Genomic DNA, 26,254 nt, shown 5'->3' on the forward strand with positions numbered 1-26,254 from the left:
AAAGAATCAAAGAATCTTAAAATTTCAAAAATAAAATCCATTTTACTTTAGGGGATTTTGGCTTTGACAACTCTTGGACTTTACAAAAAGGCCCACTTTTGACACTAAAATTCAAAAGGGCCATTTTCACCCTCAAAGGCTGCGTTTGGTAAAGGTGTAAATTCGAACCGGGGTAAACTTTGTACCTGGGTTCAATTTTGCATACATTTGGTAGACAAGTAATTTTACACCCAAAGTTAATGTAAAATTACATTTTATCTTTTAATTACATTGATAATCGGTGTAATAAATACATCGGAATTTTTTATGTATTTATTACATCTCTCTCTCCTCCTCTTTTCCTCCGACGAGAACAGAGAGGCGGCGATCTCTGGAAGCTTTCGCTCTCTCTCTCTCTCTCTCTCTTCTCCTTCTCTCTTCCTCCGACGAAATCATGACCTGCAACTAGAACGAGAACAGAGAGGCGGTTGTAACACCCGGCAAGGACTGCAACACCCGACGAGAATGAGAACTGAGAGGCACTCACATATGAGAGCCTCTCCTGTTGCAACACCCAGTCACCAGTTTATGGGTCTGATATGCCACTCAGGTGCTCTATTTCTTGGCCAACCGGCAAGTACTACAATCTCTCGATTGCAGTGGAAAAGAGAGAGGAGGAGTGCTCTGTTTCTTGGCTGATCGGCAAGTAACCCTCGCGGTGCTCTGTTTCTTCTTCGTTGTCATCCTCATACATTCTAAGTGTTACACCTGGTGAGTGCAAAAGATAACCTCTTACATGACCAGTTATCATCCTCATACATGCTCGCGGTGCTCTGTTTCGTTCTCATCCTCATACATGACCGGCAAGTAATGCTCGCAGTCTTCCAAACAAACATTACGTAAAACTTTTACATGACCGGTTCATCTTTTACGCTAATCTGATGAGCCGTTTTTCAAATACATCGGTGTAATTTTGTATTTACACCTCTACCAAACGCAGCCTAAGGAAAAATAGATGATGTTAGAGATGTTGTTGATGCCTCTTTTAGTGAATGATTAAAATAATGTTAATTGATGATTTGGCATGCCAAGTTAGCGAGAGTGTTTTATGGGTGGTCTCATCTTAGCTGACTGGATTTTATTGGATGATGGCATGATGGTTTTATCCAAAGCATAATACACTTGGTGTATATGTATAGTAAGAACATAATTCTGTTTAATGTCATCCATTGTTAAATTATTAGTGCTTAAATCATTTCTTATCATTTTTATCCATATCCCTTTTAGCCCTTTAACTTGTAACAAATCACTTCTTACCTGAAAAGGGCAAGGGGTGATTTGATCATGACAAAGAGTTAACCACCATGGTCAAATCACCCCTTGCCCATAACAAATCACTTCTTATGTGGAGTGCAGTCTTTGTCAAGTTTAGACGAGATGGACAGTTCTCCCTTCTGTGTGCAGTCTTTGTCATGTTCTTTAGTTTGTCTTTAAATTTCAGATTTCTGAGGTGGGTGACTTGATATTAGAAGAAGAATTACGTTCTACCTCCTTAGAGTTCAGAAATATTGACCAGGTTTCAATTGACATTCATGCTTCAAATTTGGCAGATTAATTGCTTTGTAACATTGATTATTCCCAGTTCCCACCATAGCAGCACAATGAAGAACTTTCTGATTTTTTGCCTTGGGTTAAGAAGGATCAAATTTCAACAATCATATTGAGCAGGCGGGTGCATGGCATTGACCTCAATGTGTTGGACATTTTAGACTGGAGTAGAGACAATTACTAATGATGCTTTCTGTTGGATAATAGAAACGGTGCCGTTGTTTGCATTTTTCCACAAGTATAAACTTCCTCGTCATCTTGTCTACCTGCTCCATTTGTAGACCTGCTTCTCCAATTATTGGTCCAACAGTTGTACAAGAGAAGATAGAGAGATATATCCATCTGCTTGCCTGAGAGTGAGCAAATAACATTTTAATGTGCTAGAGAAGAGAGGGATTCAGCAACAGATCCAATTTGAAGCTTCTATGCTACAAGAAAAGAAAGCAGGGGAATTTTACATTTAAGAGAAAACTTATGGCCTGTTCGTTTCCTCTTTAACTCTTATCTTTTACGAGGAATCTTACAATTTTTTGTTAGTAGCAAATTTTATTTTGTTTTCCAATGATAACCCCAAAACACAAAACACTTCTTCCTTATTTTTATTAATTTTTACTTGTAATTAATTAATTATTTAACTATTTTATAATTAATTATAAATTATAAAATAGTAATGATTGCTAATTATATATTTATTTAAATTATGATTTGATTATTTATTTTAAACATCTAAAATTCATAATTATTTATTTATTAATAATTAATTGGTTGATTATTAAATTCTAAGTTCTTTAAAAATATCTACTTATTTATAATTTTTATCAATATATTATTTTAATCATTTTACATTCATTTAATTAATTATTGATTATTAATAAATAATAAATTACTAATAATATTATAATATTTATATGATATTTATGATAATATTTTAACATAATATTATTATAATAATTATTCATATTATTATAATAATGTTATCAAGAATTAATTATTAATTATAAGAATAAATAATAAATCATTAATATTTTTAATATTAATAATACTGTAATATTATTAATAATATTATGATAATATAATATAGTAAAATTAATAATATAATATTATAATATTAATTATAATATGTTATAATAATAATGAATTATTAATTATAATATAATATTAAAATGTCATTATAATAATATTTAATATTGTTTCTTTATCGAATTACATAGACAAACAAAAATTCTCATATATGGGGTTAAAATAGACATTTGATAATTTTTAGAATTTAGAATCCAGAACAACATTCTCTGCATTCAGAGTTTAGAGGAAAGAAAAGTTCACCAATACCAATATACCTCTTAATGTAGTTATTGCACTTTCAGAGATTAGATGTCAGAGCAAACAAACAGACCCTCAAAAGAGGGAAGGAAAGGGTTTGTGTGAGATAATAAAAAAAAAAAAAAAGGCAGGGAGAGAAAGGAAACAAAAAATGGAAAAGATGGATAGGCAAGGGTTTGAGTAAAAAAATTAAGAAAATTGTGCTACTAATAGCACATGGGAAGCTGATTACACATGGTCAGGACAGTGGAAAGTCTCTATTGGGCAACCTGCAAAGACTAGCTAAAAGGACCTAGCAGATCTGGACGCAAAGATTGAAACTGTGGACCCTTAACAGTGATGAGATACTTATCCTCAATAGCTTACTATTTTGACCATGCAATGATTAAAAGAAAAAGAAGAGAGAATAACAAATTGCTTAAGTGTGAAATAAACTTGAGAGTATCAGAAATCCTGTACAAGAATGGGTAACAAAATGCTTAAGTGTGGTTATCAGTCCTGCAACTGATAACCACATTGCACCAGTAACCCCAGCAGCAGATGCAACTCTGAAATCAGTAAATATCAGAGACAATTCCAGCTTTGAGAAGAAATGGCAAATTCTTGCCATGTTCCCTTCTTCCTTGACACAGCTAGTTGAGAAGGGGTTGTTATTAGGACATGGATAAGAAAATGACGGCTTTACTTTTCAAGTTCTGCATAGATATACATGCTCATAAAAAACATAGCGTTAGTTGAAAAATATATATATTTTTTGATACATAAAGTATCATATTTCCATTAAATCAGAAAGAAATTACATAATCAATCCCTTGGGAAGGCGTGAGTTGCCGCCTCTCCAAACATGAAACACATAAAACTCTTAAAACACAGAATCTAAAGCAAAAGGTACATGTTTACTAACACATAATTACAGTTGAGCCCAAAAATATATTAATAACCAAATTATAAGCAATAAAATCATACAAGAAACTTTATGTAATTGTGTAAAATTCTTAAATTGAGATGTTCATCTATTTAAACTAAACACTGAACATAGCACAGGACTATAGAATTAGATCTGCACTAGATTGTGTTCTGTACCTAAGAATGGTGGCTGACTGAAAATTAATTGAGGAATGAAGGGAGAGGATTATCACCCCCCCCCCCCCCCCCACACACACACAATTGATGACAGAACCCAAAAAAATGGACAGTTCTTGAGTCTTGAGACACTCAGATTACACACAGGAACCATCTTAATGAATAGAAAGATACATAACCCATTTCCAATTATTTCCTTGAAAAGTTGATAGTACTTTTGTCTGTTAAAATGTATCATAGTTCTCTAACTTTTGTTACACAAGAAGAATTCAGTTGGCAGCAGTTTTTGATGTTCTGTTAGACACTAACCAATAAATCATGAGGAAGACAGTTTATATTTGTATACATGTTTATCAAGTCTAAAGCAAATAAATCTTTTAAGGAATTGAGCATCTCTACTAATTAGGACTATACTGTGCATTTCAAACATGCACAAAATGTAAGAACAATTGCTGCTATATCTTTTTGTTAGAATGATTGAAATGGCCCTGGTAGAAGAGTATGGCAGTGAGAGAGAGCAGGAACTTTCACTGTGCAATCTTTTTATAGCACGTTTCAGATGAGCAATCAGTCCCTGTTAGATTATTTAGTTCAAAAATATTCCCACAAAAATAGCACCCTTTGTATGGTGCAAAAATATTCCCACAAAAAAATGTCCCTTGTGAAATCCTTACAATGGACAAGCTTCTGCATAAAGGAATGGCGTTGGATTCAGCCAACTGTATTTTGTGTGAAGGGCACTTTGAATCAGTAGACCATCTGGCTGTAGTTTTTTGGTGCATCTGGCAGGAATGAAATGCAAGGATATTTAAAAATAAGAACAGTTCAGTGGACTCAGTGTTCCAGAAGATTTTTGGAAAAGTGTTTTCTTGGTTAGCTACACATAAACTGTTTAAAAGTATAGGTTATAATTCCCGTTTTGTACATAACTTTTTTATGTAAAGCAGGGTATTGGGGTATAGTGCTGCAAGGGCAGCTTTTGTATAGTTCCTGTGTATACATCTTGTTGTACATGATGCATCTTTGTAATACAAATATACTTTAACTTCTCTCTCTCTCTCAAAAAAAAAAAAAAAAAAAAAGAAAGAAAGAAAGAAAGAAAAGAAAAGGCCCATTAGTTAGAAGTCTTTGAAATAAATATGGATTCTGAAGAATATCAGAGATAAACCACCTAAAAATGGTGGTTGGGGTGAAGGTTAAAAGATGAATGGTAGCTTTAATCTAATTACTCCAACATTGATTAAGATAGATATCAAGTGGAAGAGATATACAGTCAAATACCCAGAAACAGACAAACTTTGTTAGTGAATTGTCTTGTATTCCAACGGCAGACCAAGGGAATGACTCAAGTAAATTAGATGGTCAGAGAATTATCAGAGGGAAATCAAGCCACAGAATTGGAGAAAAGAGAATAAAAAAGACATAATTGTGGCTGTACATCGAGAAATCATATTAAAAAGAAAATGTGATGATAGTCTAAACAATTTGAGGCCCTTGAATTTCTCTACGAGGATGAACAGGTGGTCAAGCAAGACCTTAAATCAATAAAGATTTTCCTTCTTTTGGACTGAAAGGAATCCTGATGAATTCAAGGTAGAGCTCTGATAAGTTTTTTATACCCAAACTTCGTCCAATCCAGTCAAGTTTCTAGTTTTGAGGCACAAAGTGTCTAATCTTAACTGAGAAACCATTTTTCATAGGTGAAAAGTCTAAGAAGCTCTAAGGGACTGGGACTTGAAGGGGATTTTAAAAGGTTGAAGGTAGTGAAAAAAGGTAGAAAGGTGACATTTTCTTTGAAGGAATCATTAATCACTCCCAAGAGTTGAAGATCTCTCATCATCTCTGTTTTCCAGGCGATAGTCTCCCTTGAGTCAGTGTCCTCCTCTACCCTCCACTAGTGGAGCAAGGATAAGCTGAACATGATAGCTGTTCAGTGGGCTGTGGAACCAATGATAAGGTTCCACACCAGTAATAAAATACATGGGACTCACACCTTTCACAGTGGGGCCCATGAATTTATTACTGGTGTGGAACCTCACCATTGGTTCCACAACCCACTGAACAGCCATCATGTTCAGCTAATCCAAATTCCCACTAGCGGTCCTAAACATTCTGTTTGTATTTTTTTTCTGAGAAAAGTAACTTTCATTCAAAAGAAAAAGGAAGGATGAACATGAGATAAAAAACAAAAAAGAAAAAAAAAAGAAAGCCCACACAAAAAGTTGGAAAAGTATTTGCACCATACAGAAAAACCAAGCAGGGTTCCCAAAACCATTAAGTCCTGAACTTTTGGTTTCTCTCCTATTTTCTGTCAAACCAAACATAGCCTTAGTATTTGCCCTTAATCCACCCCAAAATTCATTGGCGTTGGACCCTTTGGATGGTGAATGGGAGATCAAAGCAGTGAAGGTGTTGGTAGATAAGGGAGCAATGTGAGAAAAATCATTCAATATTGGTAGGGTCTCTCGCTGGAAATCAGGTAGGTGAGAGAGAGGGTTCCAACTTATCAAATGCCTTTGGTGGTCAGGCAGGTGTCTATTGTGGACAGGTGATTATACTCTATCTATGACAGGAGAGATGGAGCAATTGAGGTTAGCGCAAGGGATCTGGAAACTCTTCATCTGTTAGGCATTGGCAGTATAGGATTCATTCTTTAGTGGAAGAAGTAGATAGTGAGTATGGTAATTATCAGATTGGCTCCTTTTGCATATATCTGGACATATACAATCAAATAAACTAAAATGAAACAGGTACACCTGAGAGTTATTTACATGTTTCTAGCAGCCTGAGAATCAATTTTTGAATAGTAGTATATGCTTTGGTTCCACTGCTAGAATTGTAGCAGTAGCATCCTCCAGAAAAGACAATAAATTAGGAGATTATACTTCTGCAATAAAGTAGCTGCAGATGCTAAAAGAGATCTTGTTAGTTCATAGGTAGCATGAACCTTAAAAGGAAGGATAAATAGAAATGGTGCAACATTTCAAATCTATCACAGTAAAGAGAAATACTGCCTATTAACCACTTGATCCCTGTCTATAAAGAGATCTATTGCACTACAGGGCATTGGGCTGCATGCATATGCATATAAAATAGTTCAATGAAACAATCTCAGTTTCATTGTATACAAATTTGACATTAGCTACAACTCTGTAGTCTGTCCAACATTGATCAATGAACAACTTTTTTTTTTCAATTAATCCCAAGCATCCAGAAAATGGGTAACATCTTGTTGTTATAGATTTATGGTGCCACCATTACTCTTAAAAAAAAAAAAACAAAAAAGGAACCCAAAGTACAGAGAGCAAAACATCCAATTAGCTTACCTACCGAAAAAAAATAAACAAATAAAAACCAAAACCATCCAAACCCAAGCGTATTGTCTTACCAGATACTTGATAAGTACTAAAATACATGAAAAGGTTCCAGCTAACAACTCTGTCAAAATTCCTTCTGACAAAGTTTAGTCGTGACTATATCTAGCAGCAAATCAATAAGAAAATGACAAGTCTAACCCAAATTCTGTAGAGCCTCTTTTCTTTAAAATTTCTTCTACTGCTTGGCGTGCATTCTTATACACATCTAATCAAAGCAAATATGCTTTTTTGTCCTCCGCAGCACGTACAGATATCTCTCTAGATATTCTCTGTAACTCTGCAAACATTGTGGTGAATCCCGTGTTAGGAATAGGTTCAATTGTATGCCCACAATGATGGGTTATAAATCCATCTTTTGCCTCTCTTGTCCATCTCTTTAAAATGTATTGTGGTGGAAGCTGTTTTATTTGTCTTTCTAGAAGAACATATAATGCATGAGCACAAACAATTCCCACAAACTCAAACTTCCTACAACTGCATACAAGTGATACATTCGATAAGTCAAAATGTAACAGTATGCTCATGAGGTCTATTGCAATACTTTACTTTATACTCAATCTTTGTTCCAATTTCTACTTTAGTTAGAATAATACAATCAAGAAATTCTGAATACTCCTTTTCAAACACCTTATATACTGTTGGAGTGTATATAGATATGGCGTCTTTCAACATTTGTATTGGAAAAGGCAAGTGGGGGGTGCTTTGGCTCATTTTGACATCCATCTCCAATTCTTGTATACGACAATTTGCCACAAGCCTTTCAAACTGCTTAAAAAACTCAGACAATTCAATAATTGACTTCAAATATCCTCTCAATGAACTATTCATACTCTCCCTCTGTGTGCTTTCTATGTCGGCACAAAAATGATTTCGTCCATAAACTAAAGCCCATTTCTCTTTCACTTTAAATAATTCTTGCAACCAAATATTTTCTGTCAAATTATACTTTGAAAGCATCTCATTCCAAGCAGTAAGAAACTCATCCTCTTCCTTGTACTCATAGATACATCTACTTAAATCTTTCTCAAAAGAAGAAGTAGCAAAAGTATCTTTCAAATGCTTAGCTGCACTTTGATATATATGACATAAGCAAAAGCGATGATATGCTTAAGGAAACACTTGCTTTATTGCATTTTCCATTGTTGAATCTTGGCCAATAAGAATTGTCTTTGGTTGTTTCCCAGACATTGCCTTCAAAAAAGATTGAAAAACCCATGTGAAAGACTCAATGCTCTCATCATAAAGTAGTGCAGCTCCAAAAATAACAATTTTCTTATGATGGTTAACTCCAATAAGAGTTGCAAATAGCCACTCATCATCATTTATTCTGAAAGTTGTATCAAAACAAACAACACCACCAAAATAACTGTAGTCAGCGACCATCTTTACATCTGCCCAAAAGATGTTAGTTATTTGATCTCCTGCATCAAGTTGAATTGAGTGGAAGGATAACATGTTCTCATCTTGCAAATTCTCAAAGTGCTTCAATATAACTCCTGCACTTCCCTTTTCCATTTTCTTCTTCCTCTTTACACTCAAAGAACTGTTATAATTATTTCTCTTCATCTTTGCATGCAAATAGTTGCTGTAATCAGCATGAACAAACCCAAGATTTTGAATTCCTCTAGCCTGCCCCATAAATTCCAAACTTGGTTTTGGATATATCCTTGGATATACCCTTGGGTATTTCCTTGGTTTATTGGCGAGACTAGCCTGCGCAGCATGTGCTACTTTCATTTCTTCATGCAACCTTAGCACATTTGATAGTTTTAGAGATAAAACTGGATGATTATGAGTTCCTTCAAACTTAGTCACACAATACTTTCCATTGTCTTGCAACAAAATGGTCATTTGTGCTTTACAACCAGTTCTTCTAAGGTCTCGACAAAACTTCACATGTAGTCGCCGTTTATCATGAGAACGATGACCTTCAAACGAACAAACAAATATTCTGTTTTTGTAAACACCACATTTTGTTCTGTACCCCCCTTGTATTCGGACAGTGAAACCTACATATTTAGCATATTGACTGTAGAAAACATATGCATCATTCCATGTATCAAATTTCATCCCGACTTCTGGCTCCCTACCTTCTCCACCCACTATTTCTAAATTAGCATTTGGCTGTGAGACATTCAACAAGTTTGGTCTATCTGACTCCCTGTCTTTTTGGCCTATATCTTCTATGGGAGCACTTGTCTGCAAGTCATTTGATAAGTCTGGTTCACTAGGTTCCCCATCATTTTGGCCCACATCTTCTACAGAAGCATCAGTCTGAGTCATTCCATAAGTCTGATCTACATGGCTCCCCTTCTTTTGGGTCTGCTTCTTCTACAGGAGCATTTAGCTCCACGACATTCAATGACCCTGGTCTATGTGCAGTGCTACACTCCACCTCTAGACCCCCTTCATTTTGATTGTTTAACCTTAGACAGTGTTCACCATCCATTTGAAGAGGGAATGTTTCCATTCCTGTAAAAAGATAGGAAAACATAGTTATACCCCCATCAAGTTTTAATCAGAAAGTTACAAGTATGCATACATAAACACTTGGACATTAACCAGTATTTGTCTGGCCTATGGTATACATGAATAAAATAACAGTAATGCAAAGACACAAATTTTAATGCAAAAAACAGCCCAAATCACAACAAAACAAAGGTACTTCAGTTCAAGGAAAATAAAAGAAACAGCACACTGTAAATCACTAAAAGGAACCAAGGACACACAACAAATCACGAATTCCTTTTATTCTAACCTAGAGAGTAAAAAAAGACAGGCAAATGAAATGAAATTGAGAGCAAAAACTAATAATAAATTAAAAATTAAACAAATGACCTCTCTGCAACGGGAGGGTCGCCAACCCTCTTCAGGTCTCTTCTCTACCCGAACAGAAAGAAAAAAAAAAAAAAAGAAAATCCCACTCTCAACCTACATCAAGAGACAGAAGGAAAGCAATTCATTCGGATGATCATGAAAAGCTAAAAAAGAAAGGACGAAAAAAGAAAAGAAAAGAAACAGAGACGAACTTCTTACCTTCACTAGGATTCGGAAAGATTTCTATTTCTCTCTTTTTCTCTGCTAAATCAATTTGAAGCAGTGGAGTTCAAACTTCAAATTTCAAACCCTTGTTCTTCTCGTCTCTTCTATTGTCTGTACCCCAATAGGTTCCCAATTCAGATTGAGCTATCTTTTCTCAGGTCCGCGGTTCGGAGAGTTCGTGCGTGACGTGGATGATTTTCATTGATGCATTGTACCTTAAGCTACAACTTAGTCATAGCAAAAGTGATCCTCATTCGCTACACAGGATCCAGAGCCCAGCCCGGCCAAAGATACTGCCAGTCCTAACGGTTTTAACTTCCATGGGCTGCAGCTGGCGGGAAGAGAATGAGACAGCGAACCAGAGAGAGAGAAGAAATCAGAAATGGCTACTCAAGCACCGGCGGAGCTGCTACACTCTCTCTGTTCCTCACTCCAGCACCTCCGAATGCATCTGCAACTTCGATTTTCCCCTCAATATTTAGAGTCTGTTTATTCCATTTTCTGGATTCTTGTTTCTAGAGTTCCATAGTTTTGGGGTCTGAGCGTCGAGAGCGCTGGAGTTGAATGCGTTTAGATCCTGGACGAAGAGCGGATCGAGTGCTATCTGTAGCATATCTACGGAAACGGCCGGAGCCGAGCTCGCCGGGTTCTCAGGGGGACGTCAATCTGACTCTGGAGAATAAGGTCAGCAAGTAATTGAGCCAAGAAGTTTACATGAACAGGTAGGTAATATCACACAGCCATAACTCGCGTCCGGCGTTTAAAATAAGTTCCTGTTTGGTATTATTTATTGGGATTCTAGCCCATAAAGGTAGCTTTTCGGGTAATAACTAAAAAAGGCAGCTGTGTATACGAAAGGGGAGCATCATATTGTATCTCTTACGAACATCTTTTTCTTATTCTATGTAATCACTTGAGTGATTATAGAGAAGCTTCAGCTCGAGAGATTCTGGAGTTTCTCTTCAGTTCTGCATCTTTTAGTTCTCTCCTTCTCTTTAGTTCGGAAGTTTCTGGAGTCTGCATCTTTTAGTTCTCTCCTTCTCTTCAGTTCGGAAGTTCCTGGAGTTTCTCTTCAGCCCAGGAGTTTCTAGAGTTTATCTTCAGCTCTACGTCTTTTAGTTCATACTCGCTCGTTTGAGGGAAGGTTTGCACATTTCGTTTATTCCTTTTTATCAATTTCTTTCTCTGCCTCTCTTTTGCTACTTTTTTTGGTTTCTTTGCCTTGCTTTCAATTACTACGCTTTTTTCCATTCCAAAACCAAGAAGAGTTATCGATGGAGGGTTTTGCATTGCTTTCAACTAAGAAACTGTGTTTCCATTCCAATGTCACCATGGAGGGTCTTTTGTGCTTCCGTAACTCTTTTAGTCTTTCTTTTCTGATTTCTTTTTCTTAGTCTAGAAACATTATCAAGATGAGACTAGGAGAGTCCTAAGTTCATTAATCTAAAATCTTGTCCTTGTATAAGATGAAAACACCATTTGCATGAAAGAGGTCATATGTCCTTGGATATGTAAAGAAGGATTTACACCTAAACCAGATTATTTATACAATATTTGTTGAAAAGTACTAAGTATTACATGCAATGTCCCGTATATGGTAGGAGAAATGCTAGTACATGCATTATTTAGGTACTCTACTACTAAAAGTGACTTAATTGATAGCATCTAAAATTAGTATAATTAATTTTACAAATGAGACTGTATGATGTATTACTAGCATGTTACCAATGAGACTTTTATAAGGCAGTCATATGACTAATATTGCTACGTGAAATAAAGTGTTGGGCAATGAGTAAACATAACTAGTTCGGTTTTCAAGTTGCCCACTGAATCTCTATAATTAGGATTTAACAATTTTCATGGTGTGGTGACTTTTATTCAGTAGTTAATTTATATTTGGAAATAGATAGTTTAGTTTCTTGCTATCCTTGATTATTATATTAGATATTGACAATCATAAAAAAAATAATAATAGAAGTTGTTGATAGGAAGCTTTCTCTTCATAACCATTTTAGTGCTTAGTCTGTATTCACGTCTCTCTTGAGAACAACCATAAACATAATGCTCCTATCTTGTTATGCTTTGTCACAAAGAAAAAAAATAAAGGATTTTTCTAGTTTACTTGTCTCTTCAAATTGAACAAGAAACTTTATTTTCTCTTCTGATTTGAGGGGTTGCATTTGTAGCTTATTTCTTGGAAGCATATCATCCAATTGGGAAAGGGAATCTTTTCCTTGTTAGAGGTGAAATGAGGAATATTGGATTTAAGGTTATTGAGCTCCAAACACTGACATCTTTTGTGAGGAAGAGTTAGAAATGGGGAAGGATGAAGATGGGTTAGATAAAGTAGGTTATGGTGATGTTAGTGGAGCCAAAAAGCAGATGGCTCAAAAACGAGAACTAGTGGAACTTCCTTTGAGACTGGTGCTTTCTCCTCGTGTATTAATGGACTAGAAATTATGTCAAAATTAGCTGGACAGAGTGAAAGTAATCTTAGAAAGGCATTTGAAGGAGCTGAAAAGAATGCACCCTCTATTATCTTTATTGATGAAATTTATTCCATAGCTCCTAAATGAAATAAAACAAATGGAGAAGTGGAAGGGTGGATTGTTTCTCAGCTCTTGACACTTGTGAATGGATTTTGAAGTCCCAAGCACAAAGAAAGAAACTGTCACTTGGCCCCTACATCTTAAGATTTAGGGTTCAGAACATTTCTCGATTTTTTAAAACCAAGAAAAGTTGTTGAACCCATATGCGGCTAAATTAGAAAGAAAAAGTGTCACATTTACCATTAGTGTGAAGGTATGCATCATATGGATTATTCACCCAAATAAGTAGAGAGAAATTATCACATGTCCCCTATATCTTATGGTTAGGGCTAAGAACCTTTCTTGTATCTGAAAACCAAGAAAATTTACGGAACCCTCATTAGGCCAAATTATACTAATTTTTCATCAATCTGGCCACCAATGTCCAAGTTTACATCACTCAGATTAGTAACCCAAGCACAAAGAAAGAAACTATCACTTGGCCCCTACATATTAGGATTAGGGTTCAGAATATTTCTCGATTTCTGAAAACCAAAAAGAGTCACTGAACCCAAATGTTGCCAAATTAGAAAAAAAAATATTATCACATTAACCATTAGTGTCGAATTATGCATCATATGGTTTAGTAACCCAAATGAGTAGAGAGAAATTATTACTTGTTCCCTAGATCTTATGGTTAGGGCTCAGAACCTTTCTCAGTTTTTGAAAACCGAGAAAATTTACGGAACCCATATGATGCCAAATTTGAGTCATTTTTTATCATTTTGGCCACTAGTGTCCAATTGTACATCACTTGGGCTAGTAATCCAAGCACAAAGAAAGAAACTGTCACTTGACCCCTACGCCTTAGGATTTAGGGTTCATAACCTTTCTCAGTTTCTTAAAACCAAGAAAAGTTAGTGAACCAAAATTTGGCCAAATTAGAAAAAAAATTGTCCCCTTGGCCATTATGTCAATGTATGCACCATATGGATTATTAACCCAAATTAGTATAGAGAAAATATCACTTGTCCCTGGCATCTTGTGGTTAGGGCTGAGAACTTTTCTCGATTTCTGAAAACCAAGAAAATTTATAAAACCAATATGAGGTCAAATTAGACTAGTTTATTATCAATCTGGCCACTGGTGTCGAAGTTTAAATGACTCGGATTAGTAACCAAAGCACAAAGAAAGAAACTCTCACTTGACCCCCTACATTTTAGGATTTAGGGCTCAAAACCTTTCTTGGTTTCTGAAAACCTAAAAAAGTTACCGACCCCAAATGTGGCCATATTAGAAAATAAAATTGTCTCCTTGGCCATTATTGTCAAGGTATACATTATATGTATTATTAACCCAAATGTGTAGAGAGAAATTGTCACTTGTCCCATAGATCATGGGTTTAGGGCTGAGAACCTTTCTCGGTTTCTAAAAACCAATAAAATTTATAGAACCGATATGAGGCCAAGTTAGACTAATTTTTCATCAATCTAACCATTGGTGTCAAAGTTTACATGACTCAGATTAGTAACCAAAGCACAAAGAAAGAAACTCTTACATGGCACTTACATCTTTGGATTTAGGGTTTAGAACCTTTCTTGGTTTTTGAAACCAAGAAAAGTTACTGAATCCAAATGTGGCCATATTGGAAAAAAATTGTCTCCTTGGCCATTAGTGTCAAGGTTTGCATTATATGTATTATTAACCCAAATAAGTAGAGAGAATTTGTCACTTGTCTCCTAATCTTGGGTTTAGAGCTAAGAAGTTTTCTCGGTTTCTGAAAACCAAGAAAATTTAAAGAATAGATATGAAGCCAAGTTAGACTAATTTTTCATCAATCTGGCCATCGGTGTCGGAAATTAAATGACCCGGATTAGTAACCCAAGCACAAAGAAAGAAACTCTCACTTGGTCCCTACACCTTAGGATTGAGGGCTCAAAACCTTTCTTGGTTTTGATACTAAACCCGGATATGACCAAATTAGAACAAAAAAATTGTCACCTTTGCCACTAGTGTCAAGGTATCGATCATATGGATTATTAACCCAAATGAGTGAGAGAAATTGTCACTTGTCCCCTAGATCTTATGGTTAAGATTGAGAACTTTTCACGGTTTTTGAAAACCTAGAAAATTTACGGAACCCAAATGAGGCCAAGTTAGACTAATTTTTCATCAATCCGGCCACTAGTGTCGAAGTTTACAAGATTCAGATTAGTAACCAAAGCACAAAGAAGGAAACTCACACATGACCCTTACATCTTTGGGTTTAGGGTTCAAAACCTTTCTTGGTTTCTAAAAACCTAGAAAAGTTATTGAATCCAAATGTGACCAAATTAGAACAAAAGAAATTGTCACCTTGGCCATTAGTGTCAATGTATGCATCATATGGATTATTAACCAAAATGAGTAGAGATAAATTGTCACTTGTCACCTAGAACTTGGGTTTAGGGCTGGGAACTTTTCTCGGTTTCTGAAAACCTAAAAAATTTACGGAACCCATATGAGGCCAAGTTAGACTAATTTTTCATCAATTTGGCCACTAGTGTCGAATTTTACATGATTCGGATTAGTAACCAATGCACAAAGAAAGAAACTCTCACTTAGCCCCTACATCTTTGGATTTAGGGTTCAGAACTGATGAGGGCAGATTTGGCCCTCCAATGAAATTGTGACACGTGGCACCTCGTGACAACTAGGAAAACACCCAGCCAACAAACTTACGAAGTTGGTGACCCACCCGGGCACCAGTCTAGCCGGCCTGGCACGACCTGCGCGCGACCTGACGCGCGCTTGCGCGACCTGCGCGAACTGCGCACAGCACGCGCGAACTGCGCGGCGCACACGTAGCCTGCACGAACTGCGCGGCGCACGCGCAACCTGTGCGAACTGCACACGGCCTACGCGAGCTGCGTGCGGCGTGCGGCTTGCGCGACCTGGACCAGCCTAGCGCATGATCCGGCCAGGGCGCCCACCGACGAACCTGGCCTAGACACTGACCTACCGACTGACACAGGCGCCAGCTTGACGACCTGGTCTAGACATTGACCCGCCGACTGACACAGGCGCCAGCTTGACGACCTGGTCTAGACACTGACCCGCCGACTGATGCAGGCACCCCTCTGACAACCCGGCCCAGGCGCCGACCTGGCCGCCTGACACAAGCGCCAGCCTGACGACCTCGAGGAGTTCACCACCGTACCCCGGTTCTGATAGGATGCAACGAGTCTTACCGTTTGGAGGCTTTTCACCCACCTAACCCGCGAGGACTCCGGTATATAAAGACCTCACCCTCCAAAGGGGAGAGGGATGAAAAAAGGGAAGTAACCCCTGCTCTCTAGCTCTCTCATATTATCTTCAAAGCTCTCTACAATAAGAGTGCTAACTTAAGCGTCGGAGAGCCCACACCGGGAAAATACCCCCGGGACCTCTGATTCAGTTCTCGCAGGTCCTTCAGCTCCCGCTGCCTACAAAGAGGAGGAAAAGATGGAGTTCTCGCATGTCTCTCAGCTCCCTCCATCTACAAAGAGGAGGAAAAGATGAAGTTCTCGCAGGTCCCTTATCTCCTGCAACCTACAAAGGAAAGAAGACCACCTCATGCTGAGGGCAGTCGGATTGCACCGCACCAGAGAGCTCCAGCATTCTCTAAGGCATCGGTCGCCTAGTAGGCAGCTCGCCACCAGGCAGTTCGCCATCGGGCAGTTTGCCACCAGGCAGTTCGCCACCAGGCAGTTCGCCACCAGGCAGTTCGCCACCAGGCAGTTCACCACCAGGCAGTTCGCCCCCAGGCAGTTCGCCACCAGGGAGAACCACCAGGCAGTTCACCACCAGGCAGCTCGCCACCAGGCAGTTCGCCACCAGGGAGTTCGCCACCAGGCAGTTCGCCACCAAGCAGTTCACCACCAGGCAGTTTGCCCCCAGGCAGTTCACCACCAGGGAGCACCACCAAGCAGTTCGCCACCAGGGAGCACCACTAGGCAGTTCGCCACCCGGCAGTTTGTCACCAAGTAGCTCTCCACCAGGGGGCTCGCCACCGGGCAGTTCGCCACCAACCAGTTCATCACCAAGCAGTTCTCCCCCAGGGAGTTCGCCACCAAGTAGCTCATCACTAAGGCACGCCACCACCGGGTCAAATAACGAGGTACTTAGCCAAAAAATTTTACATCACAAAACATTGGTACGTGGCCGAAAACGGTTACATCAATTGGCGCCGTCTGTGGGAACACGCTACAAAAAGCTAAGTTCTCATCCTACAAAAGCTAAGTTCTCATCTTGCCAAAACTAAGTCCTCACTTATTAGAAATTGAAGCTATCGCTTTATAGTTTACATTTTTTATGAACTCAGAGACTATGCAAGGAGCTAACGGACTAAGTAGCTCTACCAACCTTACTTTCAATTCATATAATGCCACATCAGTCCTCTCCACAAGGTCCCCCCTACAAAGATGAGCTCTTCGTGGCTTCCGCGGGAGTTGGCGGCCAACTAACTACATAGGCGCCCTTACTAGTCGAGCCTTCCAAGGCTCCCGTGTGAGCTGGCAACCTAAAGTTAGTAGTGCTGCCCCCGAAGGTCGAGCCCCTAGTAGCTTCTTGTAGGAGTAGGTGACCGGCATTACGAAGTTGATGCAGGCCAAGCCTACGGGCCACATTACTGCTTAAGACCTGGTCGCCTCTCTGGCACGGGCAAAAGTAAAAAAAGAGTAGACTACGAGTCACTCCCAAAAGCCTACGGGCCACATTACTACTTAAGACCCGGTCGCCTCTCCAACGTGGGCAAAAATTATAAAAGAGTAGACTACGAGTCGCTCCCAAAAGCCTACGGGCCACATTACTGCTTAAAACCCGGTCGCCTCTCCGGCACGGGCAAAGTCAAAAAAGAGTAGAGTACGAGTCGCTCCCAAAGCCTACGAGCCACACTAGTAATTGGATCAGCACTTACTAGCTCATCGACTTACGGGCCAAAAGAAATCTACTCCCTTCGCTGAGTTACTATTAGCTCGGGAGTGGGGGGCTATTGATGAGGGCAGATTTGGCCCTCCAGTGAAATTGTGACACGTGGCACCTCGTGACAACTAGGAAAACACCCAGCCAACAAACTTACGAAGTTGGTGACCCACCCGGGCACTAGTCTGGCCGGCCTGGCATGACCTGCGCGCGGCCTGACGCGCGCCTGCGCGACCTGTGCGCGACACACGCGACCTGCGCGGCGCGCGCGGGGCCTACGCGAACTGCGCATGGCACGCGAGACTTGCGGCCTGCACAAACTGCGCACGGCATGCGCGAACTGCGCGGCGCGCGCGGCCTGTGCGAACTGCGCGCAGCCTAGCGCGCGGCATGGCCGAACTGCGCACGGCTTGCGCGAGCTGCGTGCGGCGTGCGGCCAGCGCGACCTGGCCGACATGGACCAGCCTAGCGCATGATCCAGCCAGGGTGCCCACCGACGAACCTGGCCTAGACACTGACCCGCCGACTGACACAGGCGCCAGCTTGATGACCTGGTCTAGACACTGACCCGCCGACTAACACAGGCGCTGACCTGACGACCTGGCCTAGACATTGACCCGCCGACTGACACAGGCGCCGACCTGACGACCTGGCCTAGACACTGACCCGCTGACTGACGCAGGCACCCCTCTGACAACCCAGCCCAGGTGCCAACCTGGCCGCTTGACACAAGCGCCAACATGGCGACCTCGAGGAGTTCACCACTGTACCCCGGTTCTGACAGGATGCGACGAGTCTTACCGTTTGGAGGCTTTTCACCCACCTAACCCGCGAGGACTCCGGTATATAAAGACCTCACCCCCCAAAGGGGAGAGGGATGAAAAAAGGGAAGTAACCCCTGCTCTCTAGCTCTCTCATATTATCTTCAAAGCTCTCTACAATAAGAGTGCTAACTTAAGCGTCGGAGAGCCCCCACCGGGAAAATACCCCCAGGACCTTTGATTCAGTTCTCGCAGGTTCTTCAGCTCCCGCCGCCTACAAAGAGGAGGAAAAGATGGAGTTCTCGCATGTCTCTCAGCTCCCGCCACCTACAAAGAGGAGGAAAAGATGTTCTTGCAGGTCCCTCATCTCCCGCAGCCTACAAAGGAAAGAAGACCACCTCATGCTGAGGGTAGTCGGATTGCGCCGCACCAGAGAGCTCCAGCATTCTCTAAGGCATCGGCCGCCTAGTAGGCAGCTCGCCACCAGGCAGTTCGCCATCAGGCAGTTCGCCACCAGGCAGTTCGCCCCCAGGCAGTTCGCCACCAGGGAGAACCACCAGGCAGTTCGCCACCAGGCAGCTCACCACCAGGCAGTTCGCCACCAGGCATTTCGCCACCAGGAAGTTCGCCACCAGGTAGTTCGCCACCAGGTAGTTCCACCAGGCAGTTCACCACCAGGCAGTTCGCCACCAGGCAGTTCGCCACCAGGGAGTTCACAACCAGGCAGTTCGCCCCCAGGTAGTTCGCCACCAGGCAGTTCGCCACCCGGCAGTTTGTCACCAAGTAGCTCTCCACCAGGGGGTTCGCCACCGGGCAGTTCGCCACCAAGCAGTTCTCCCCCAGGGAGTTCGCCACCAAGTAGCTCATCACTAAGGTATGCCACCACCGGGTCAAATAACGAGGTACTTAGCCAAAAAATTTTACATCACAAAACATTGGTACATGGCCGAAAACGGTAACATCAAGAACCTTTCTTGATTTTTGAAAACCAAGAAAAGTTACTTAACCCAAATGTGACCAAATTAGGAAAAAAAAATTATCACCTTGTCCATTAGTGTCAAGGTGTGTATCATATGGATTTTTAACCCAAAAGTAGATAGAAATTCTCACTTGTCCCCTAGATATTGGGTCAAGGTATGCATTAAGTCAGAGTTTCTTTGTTTGTGCTTTCGTTAGTAATCCGAGTCATATAAAGTTCGACACCGGTGGTTAGATTGATGAAAAATTAGTCTAACTTGGCCTCATATCATTTTTGTAAATTTTCTTGGTTTTCAGAAACTGAGAAAAGTTTTCTGCACTAAACCCAAGATTTAGTGGACAAGTGACAATTTCTCTATACTCATTTGGGTTAATAATACATATAAAGCATATGTTGACACTAATGGCCAAGAAGACAATTTGTTTTTCTAATATGGCAACATTTTGGTTCAATAGAAACCAAGAAAGGTTCTGAATCCTAAATCCAAAGATGTAAGGGCAAGTGAGAGTTTCTTTCTTTGTGCTTTGGTTTCTAATTCGAGTCATATAAACTTCAACACTAGTGGCCAGATTGATGAAAAGTTAGTCTAACTTGGCCTCATATGGGTTCCATAAATTTTCTTGGTTTTCAAAAACCAACAAAAGTTCTCAGCCCTAAACCAAAGATACAGGGGACAAGTGACAAATTCTCTCTACTCTTTTGGGTTAAAAATCCATATGATGCATACCTTGACACTAATGGCCAAGGTGACAATTTTTTTTCTAATTTGGTCACATTTGGGTTCAGTAACTTTTCTTGGTTTTCAAAAACCAAGAAAGGTTTTTAGCCCTAAATCCTAAGATGTAGGGGCCAAGTGTGAGTATTTTTCTTTGTGCTTTGGTTACTAATCTGGGTCATTTAAACTTCGTGGCTAGATTGATGAAAAATCAGTCTAACTTGGTCTCATATCGGTTTTATAAATTTTCTTGGTTTTTATAAAGTGAGAAAGGTTCTCAGCCCTAAACCCAAGATCTAGGGGATAGGTGACAATTTCTCTGTACTCATTTGGTTTAATAATACATATAATGCATACCTTGATACTAATGGCCAAGGAGACGATTTTTTTCTAATATGACAACATTTGGGTTTAGTAACTTTTCTAGGTTTTCAAAAACAAAAGGTTCTGAACCCTAAATCCAAAGATGTAGGGGCCAAGTAAGAGTTTCTTTCTTTGTGCTTTGGTTACTAATTCGAGTCATGTAAACTTCAACACCGGTGTCCAGATTGATGAAAAATAGTCTAACTTGGCCTCATATTGGTTTCGTAAATTTTCTTGGTTTCCATAAACCGAGAAAGGTTCTTAGCCTTAAACCCAAGATCTATGGGACAAGTGACAATTTCTCTCTATTGAATTGGGTTAATAATACATATAATGCATACTTTGACACTAATGGCCAATGAGATAATTTTTTTTCTAATATGGCCACATTTGGGTTTAGTAAATTTTCTAGGTTTTTAAAAACCAAGAAATGTTCTAAACCCTAAATGTAAAGATGTAGGGGCCAAGTAAGAGTTTCTTTATTTGTGTTTTGGTTACTAATCTGGGTTTGTTAACTTTTTTTGGTTTTCAAAAACCAAGAAAGGTTCCCAAATCTTAATCTAAGCAATAGCTTGTGTAGTAACATCCCTACTAGAAATTGGTTTTTTTATGGGAAACTTGTTTAAAGAGAATATGCACCTATAACCTCCTTCAATTGAAAAGCTTGTGAATACTTTACATTTCTCCCCACTCCTATTGGTTGTGTATGCAACAATTAGTATTACATTAAAACCTATCTCTATAGAAATATCTGTCCCCATTTAGAATGTATGGACTTCGATATTAACAACATCCCCCACTCCAAGGGGGGTCGAGGGTAAAGCAGGAATCAAACCTGCATTTATAAACACAAGGCAATATCAAATGGCTCCAGATTAACTAAGTTGCACCTATCAAGGTTTAACTTGGTAAAACCTTCTTCATGGGACCTCCAATATACTGCATGCTAATCCCTCCAAGTAGAACTTTTTGCAGCTAATGTCCAATTCCTCCCTATATCATTAATGAAAAACTGTGAAAAAAAAACATAACGCACTGACCCAATTTCTATTAAAAGTACGATCACAGGCGGTAGCCAAATCTCTCTCTTTGTTAGTGAGTGCAAGACTTTCACGAAGAAACCATCCAATTAAGCCTTGTTGGTAGCCAAATCGCTCTCCTTGTTAGTGAGTGCAAGACTTTCACGAAGAAACCATCCAATTAAGCCTTGCAAGTAGCAAATCCCTCTCCTTATTAGTTTGTGCAAGACTTTCATGAAGAAACCATCCAATTAAGCCTTGCATATAGAAAGCAATGGAACAAAAACCCGGAAGGATTTAATATTAGCCACTTCTCGAAAAGGGCTAATATCATGGTGGATTTCAACCTTGAGGCTTTTATCACACCATCTGCAATTCTCCTCCAATCCCTTAGTGGTTTTTCAGTAACCACTATTTACTTCCTCTCCCAATCAACATTGGCAACACTGATGGTTAATTGGTTATCCTATCATCACTTTTAATGTACCCTAATGTCAATAGTGCTCCCATCAAAATATTCTTTTCACCATCTTAAATCTATGCACTGCCATCATGTTAGGCTACCTAAACTATGAGAACTAAGCAATACCCCCCCTTTAAAGCAACTTATTCACTATTTCTCCCAATAGTTTTATCAAAACACCTAAAAAGTTATGAATGAGTTTAGAGAAATAAGTGAAAGTATTTGACATTCTTGAACACTCAAATAATAAATTATATTATTAGCCCTAGCTGTGAGAAAAATAGAGATATTGACATTCTTGAAGAACTCAAAAAATAAATTATATGATTAGCCCTAGTTCTGAGAAAAATAGAGATATCAACATTATTAAAGAACTCAAAAAATAAATTATATGATTAGCCCTAATTGTGAGAAAAATAGAGATATTAGCATTCTTGAAGAACTTGGAAAATAAATTATATGATTATCCCTGGTTGTGAAAGAGAGATGTTATTGAAACATATGTCTAGATTGAAGGAGAGAAGAAAAACATAGTTACCTTCCCAAAGTGCTTTGTGTCTAAAAGAGCTATTTGTTGTTACTCGGTTGTACCTCTACGCAACACTTTGTAAGAATTATTATCACCATTATTATAAACATTTGAAGAGTGCTAGTTGATTTAGATGTAGCAAACTTAACCAAACTAATGTGTAAAGCTGTAAAGCTACCACTATCGGTAATTTTGATGATAAAGCGCTTGGAGTTGAACTTTAGAAGAGAAGACTTACATCTTGTGAATCTCTTTTTTTCTCTTTTTCCTAAATATTTGCCATCTTGTTTTAGCCTTATAAGTATCACTGTATAACTTTCAAGTTAGAAAAGAGAAGGAAATGAGACAGTTTAATTTAAAGAAAACCTAGTTGGCATAAAACCTAATTAAGAAAAGGGAATAGAATGATCTCATCGATTGTGTATATGTATTTTTATGTATTATTATATGTACAGTAATTTCAAAAGTAAACCCATTTGAAACTAAATAATGGAGATCCGAATAAAAGAATAAGGCAGTCAAATATCATTCTATTTCATAGAGTTTTCAATCTCCCTAGAGATGAAAAAAAAAAATAAAGGAGCAAACAACCTCTTGAGTCTTTAATGGAGACAATTCCTCGACTTGGTCACAATTATCTTAACCATTATTACTGAATGCATTGGAATGAAAAAACCCTAGCAGTTGAAAGCAAGGAAAATAAATCCATAAAAGTAGTGAAGAGAGGCAGAAAAAGAAACTGATAAAAGGGAATAAAAGAAACACCTGAGCAGAGAACCCAAGTGTGCAGACCTTCACACGAACGAGCAAGAAAGAACTAAAAGACGCAGAGAGAAGTAAAAATTCACTCTAACGAACTAAGAACAGTGTAGGGAGAGTCGAGTGATTACAGAGGAGAGAAGATTGGAGACTCGAGAGAACGAGAGATGCAGGGAGATTTGAGCGATTAGAGAGTAGAGAAGGGATGGATACTCGAGAGAGAGAGAAAAGAAAACATTTGCAAGAGAGAAAGAACATGGGTAGATTTTGTTAAACTTAATAAAGGGGCAATTTTGTGCTAAGAAAAGGAGATGCGAATTGTATCTCATACGATACTCCCCTTTCCTATACAACTACAGTTTTTTTATATTTGTTCAAAATAGTTGCATTCTTTTAGTTATTATATGAAGTATGTAATGTTAATTGCTATTAAAGCCGAAAATATGCCTTTATCGGCTAGAATCCCTTACTTATTTTAACCACTTACACTTACTAGCGAATTAAGCATAGGCGATGAATATCGAATTGATGTGAGAGCAAAAAGTTAAGAAGAAAATAACAAAGGTGGTTTAAAAATCAATTGGATTTCTCTTTTTACAAAGAGCATGTTCTTGGATAACTTAATTAATGTCTTAAGTGTAAAGGTTTTATAGCGATCCAGTTGCAAATAATGCATCATGCTTTCAGTACAAAAGTGAATTATCATTTGCATTATTTGAATAACAAGACACAAATTAATTGTCATAATTGTCAATAAAAATAAACAAAGTATTCAGTTGAGATAGCATTGAGTTGTAGATGAGTGCAAAAAAATAAAAATAAAAGTTTTGGATTGTAGATAATTTCTTGGTGCTAAGGTTTGACGAGTTTGCTTCTCGAACTACTTTCTCCAGCATAGAACTTCCTACGAGGACCTGTAATAATAACAATCAATGTTAGTCTTAAAATAGCTTGTGTATCTATTGGATATATTATTAGCATAAATATTGTAGCCTTCCAAAAGCATGAGTTGTTAATTGTAAATGTTGTGTTAATTACTTGAATCTGCCAACATCTTTTCAATCTCAAATAATAATCTTCCACTTTCACCTTTCCTATCGACATTTGATATAGAAATGATGACAGGAGAAAATTGCTTAGGAAGCTCAACAATTATAGTGTATGGTTTTCAAGTACATGATCGAACCAAGTTGCTTAGATAATTGGTACTATTCTCTTAAAATTATTTATTATGAAGTAAGTAGATATATTAAATTGATAATTTTTTTGAACCTCTATGTACATGTTTAAAAACCAAAATAATTATAATTACTTAAGAAATCAAATCTTTCAATTCTGAAACAGGTTTCCTGATAATATATTCAGCTTGTTTGTCAAATAAAGTAAATGTCTTTCTAGCAGTTTGATCTTGAAATTGAATTAAAAGCTTGTTTCTAGAAGCCAAAAAACATTTTTAAGGCCTTGAACAACATGGTCAATAGAAACTTATATAAATTACCTAGGAATTGTGGAAACAACTGGAAGGTTGCAATTGTTGCATACAACTTTCTTCTTACAACATGCCTCATACCAAAATCTTTGGTCCATCTCAATATTTGTAACATATCTAGTAAGTCGATATTGCTACATTTATTTACATAAAGATGAGTATATGCATAGATTTATATCTTTAACTATTTTTCTATTATGTGTAGTTGACATACCGGTTGTACTATAGAAGAGATACCCGTTCCACTTGGAGCTGTTAGATTATTGAATTCAACAACAGTAACTGGCTTTGCTGATCCTACTTGATGAGAAGACAATATGATGTTTCTATAGTGTTGTATTGTACTTTTCAAGGTTTCCTTTTGTTTGGCTCTTTACAAATGAACTTATTAGTCAAAATGACATCAAATATATAGTATTGTTTTCATATTATAAAAAAAAATGAGTTGAAGTGGATACTACCATGCATAGAGTTCTCCTGCTTCATGAATCTTTGGGTTTCAAATAATCTTACTGTATTTAAGGGTTGAAAGAAATAAACCTGAGATATACAAAATGAAAATAGATTTATAATGAAGATAATTCATTTTTGAACAATTAAAGAGATTATTGTGTAGAGCATGGTTGTCAAGGCGTCGCCTAGGAATTTGACTTTTAGCAACTAGGTCTAGGCGACAAAAATGACAAGGCGAGTGCCTTTTATAATATCATTTATATTGTGTATCTTATTAATGTATGTGTTAATACATTTTATTATATGCTATATATATCAATTATGTTTTGTTTTAATGTTTTATTATTGAAATTTAAAAGATCAAAGGAATTTGAGAATAGAAAAAGAAAGAAAGAAAGAAAGAAAGAATAGAAAAGGAAAGAAAAGAAAGGGGAAAGTAACAATAGAATAATAAAATTCTTTTTTTTTTCTGTTCTCTCTCTATTTAAATAAAATAAAAACTCAATCTTTGTTTTTTTTTTTTCTATTTTACTTTCTGATGTGGGCTATCCAGACCTAGCTCATTATGGGCTAGGAGGCCCAGCCCACGAACGCCTAACAGTGCCAGCCACAGTAGGGGGAAGCCCTGCTGCCTTTGTACGGAGCCAACCGTTGAGCAGTTAGGCGTACCCGTGAGGACCTGTCACCTGGCTTCGTACGGCCCTCATTTAGCGCGTTCATCTCCACCTATCTCCAGCTCGCTCAAGTATAACTATGAGGTAACTCTCCCTGGACAGGGGATCTAGATCCTAGAATTCTGACACAGCTCTCTCATTTACTTCCAGCACCTACCCCACTCCCTGGGCA

The 26,254-nt window shown here is 38.4% G+C and overlaps 1 long non-coding RNA gene and 1 pseudogene across 2 annotated transcripts; one reads left to right on the forward strand and one right to left on the reverse strand.

Annotated features, from left to right (window-relative positions):
* Positions 1-330: 330 nt before the first annotated feature.
* Positions 331-25,422, forward strand: LOC148874148 (uncharacterized). Its single transcript, XR_016105844.1, has 3 exons — positions 331-750; positions 10,568-11,131; positions 25,161-25,422. It is a non-coding gene; the product is annotated as an uncharacterized LOC148874148 (long non-coding RNA).
* Positions 7,367-10,531, reverse strand: LOC148874149 (protein FAR1-RELATED SEQUENCE 5-like; annotated as a pseudogene). Its single transcript, XR_016105843.1, has 3 exons — positions 10,404-10,531; positions 10,206-10,298; positions 7,367-9,839 (listed from the first exon to the last, which is right to left on the reverse strand). The product of XR_016105843.1 is annotated as a protein FAR1-RELATED SEQUENCE 5-like (transcript).
* Positions 25,423-26,254: the final 832 nt, after the last annotated feature.

This window comes from Nelumbo lutea, chromosome 1, assembly GCF_056320005.1.
Source record: "Nelumbo lutea isolate HS-2025 chromosome 1, American lotus-T2T, whole genome shotgun sequence".
In the NCBI taxonomy this organism is placed as follows: Eukaryota; Viridiplantae; Streptophyta; class Magnoliopsida; order Proteales; family Nelumbonaceae; genus Nelumbo; species Nelumbo lutea.